The 3,064-nt window shown below is 32.4% G+C and overlaps 1 pseudogene; it reads left to right on the top strand.

Annotated features, from left to right (window-relative positions):
- Window positions 1-1,559: 1,559 nt before the first annotated feature.
- Window positions 1,560-2,743, top strand: LOC121323461 (annotated as a pseudogene).
- The last annotated feature ends 321 nt before the right edge of the window (window positions 2,744-3,064 follow it).

Genomic DNA, 3,064 nt, shown 5'->3' with positions numbered 1-3,064 from the left:
TTCTTTATTTTGCATAACACACTGTGCAGTTTACGACAGTTATAACCTCTGATATAATTTCCTGGAAGACCAAACAGGGTCACCTGCAAATCACACTAGTGTGATGTGCAGAGCACTACAAGAATGCTACAGTATGACAAGCAACACACGCCTTAAAAAGTGACTGCAATGCAGCAGAGTAAAGGAACTTGCACGTAATGATTGGTAAACTTTTTTTTTTTTTTTGGTAAACATTATTTGTAATAACATTGGTTGAATAATTTGGTCAAGTTTAATAGACTAACGACAGGCACTGAAACTGATTTAAAAAAATAATTATATACAGCAATTGTCTTCCAGAAAAATATATTTTTAGACCAATGGAAACAAATGCAAGGTGCAGCTTTTAAATGAGCTCTTCTGACTGAGCTTTGTCTGAATATAACCCTACAGTCCAGTTTGAGCAGACGCTTATACAAGGTTAAATAGTTGCACATCATTAAGATAATGTCTTTAAAATTCGATTAAAAATCTAATAGTATTTTTTAAGCTTTAAAGAGCCAGGCTATTAGTTCTACCTCATTACTGTGAGATACAAAGTTCACCCTTAAATAACCATTACTATTAATGAAAAGTAGTACTGTCATTTTTTTTAAAACTGTTTTACCTTCTTATCATTTGCGCTGCTGTGCCTGTGCATAAAACTTTTTAAGGTAATAGGCAGCCCAGGTTTATACTGTAGTCCTAATGATTATGGTTTGAGAGAATACACCTGTACAGTTACTCTTCTGTGAAATTTAGTCTGGGTCTGTGAACATCACATTAATTAATTTACCCGTAAAAGATGTGTATATTTTAATATGAATATTAAAAACAAAAGCCTAGTCATATATTTAAAAAATAAACACCATTATATATTTACATATGTTAGTATAATCTTAATGAGATTTAATGTGTCAATTCAAAGTGTCACTTTCAACCGGATAGCATTTATACATACTCACTGGTTATCTTTGATTTTATAACACAATCAAACTTACTTAGTAAAATCAGCATTTCAATTTCCCCAGTGACAGTAAGCAATCATCAGTTACAGAATCAATTCTTGTTTTTTGAACACAGTGTGAAAATATACTTATATAAAAGCTGTTGTTGCTAGTGTGTATTATTAATTGAATATTTATTTATTTTTATTTTTTACTGATTCTGCATATTGTTATATACACTCTTAATGAATTAAAATATCCCTTAGGAAATGCATATACCCTTACATCTCTGAACTGAATCTTGTGCTGTGCTTACCTAATACAAACTGTGTGATAGATATCTACTGGGATTTTAATTTAGCACAGGTCTTGTATTCTTGTGTGTACATCAGATGATAAGATATAAGTTATCAGCTGTGCCTGGTCAATATGGTAAAAGCTAGCAATACAGCTTCTTGTTATCTGGGCTCTGTTAAGCACAGTGGTTGAACCCAGTGGAGAACTTTGAGCTGCCTAGATTCCTTGCAGGTGGAGACGTCATTATTGGAGGAATCTTCCTTGTGCATTACCAGGTACTGGTTCCTGAACTCAACCATGCCTAGAAACCTGCAGCATTACGATGCCAAGGATGAGTAAGAATAGATTTCTGGCCTGGTTTTCATTATTTCTAGATATAATGACCAAGGCTGTTAATATCTTAAGACATGCATATATAATACTGAAACCGTTTGTAAAATATACCAGCACATTTATACATATTTACTATATAGTATTATACAGTACAGTTACACAGGATTCAGTATATATATATATTTATATATATATATATATATATATATATATATGATATATATATTGATATTATATATATAATAACTATTTATTTTTTACAATAGATTTACTATTAAATAAATCAATGAGAATCCAAGTCTTCATCCAAATATTAATTTGGGCTATTAGATTTCTGATTCCGGTGTCACACATATGGATGCACACATTAACCGACCCAAAAAAGTCTCAAGTATGATGTGCTCTGGAGCCTCACCCGTGAAGGTATCATTGGGGACTCTGGATCATTACAGTCCATTGTTGTGTCAAGAATACTGCAACCTTTTAAAATCCCCATGTTAAGTGTTACTTTTAAGTTTGATGTGGGTCTACCTGAGTTCAATAGAAAATGTGATTCTGGGGACCTCATGAACTCCCTAATAAGTTGTGTATGTCGTGATAAAAGGACAGTAAAGTGTAGTGAAATAACATTGAAAGTAAACCAACAAGAACTTGGAAAACTTGACAAATATTTCACAAAAATGTGACAGGATTACCATGAAAATGTAACTCTAAATACTACTGTATATGTTAAAACAGCTCAGATATTACATCCTGGTAACAGATGTTCCTGGCTCAATATCTATAAAAATTGTTCTGAATCTTTTTTTATATAATTTTTTGCAGGTAAGTTATTTCTCATCATGTGCTTGCCTTGCCAACAGAATTGAGTACCCAACATTTTTTTTCGAACTATTCCAAATGATTATTACCAGGTGAAAGCCATTATTCAGCTGGTAAAGCACTTTGGCTGAACCTGGGTTGGAGGAATCTCTGAAGATGATGAATATGGGAGATCCGTGTTTCAAAAGCTACATCAAGAATTTAAAAAAATCGGAGTCTGTTTGGCTTATTATGAAATTATTCCTAAAGTGTACAGCAGAAAAATAATTCTTGAAAATGTAGACATAATAAAGAAGGCAAACTGCAAACAGCCTCTTTTAACTTGAAGGAAAATTACAAATAAATAGTGGAATGAGAATAGATTTCTGGCCTGGTTTTCATTATTTCTAGATATAATGACCAAGGCTGTTAATATCTTAAGATATTAACAGCCTTATATACAGCCGTATATACATTCTAATTCCATATTTAAAAATAAAACCGATCTAAGTACAGTACCATTTTCAGTACTTTATTATCTAAAGCCTACTGTTGTTGGCAGTTAAATATGATATCATTATCTTTGTTATAGACTACAGTAGGTATTTACTGCCCTCTGTTTTGATTTTAAGGTACCGAGTTCAGTATGCACTGAAAGCTGCCCCCCT

This window comes from Polyodon spathula, chromosome 11 (assembly GCF_017654505.1).
Source record: "Polyodon spathula isolate WHYD16114869_AA chromosome 11, ASM1765450v1, whole genome shotgun sequence".
Taxonomy (NCBI): Eukaryota; Metazoa; Chordata; class Actinopteri; order Acipenseriformes; family Polyodontidae; genus Polyodon; species Polyodon spathula.
This window is presented reverse-complemented; position numbering and strand designations above follow the sequence as displayed.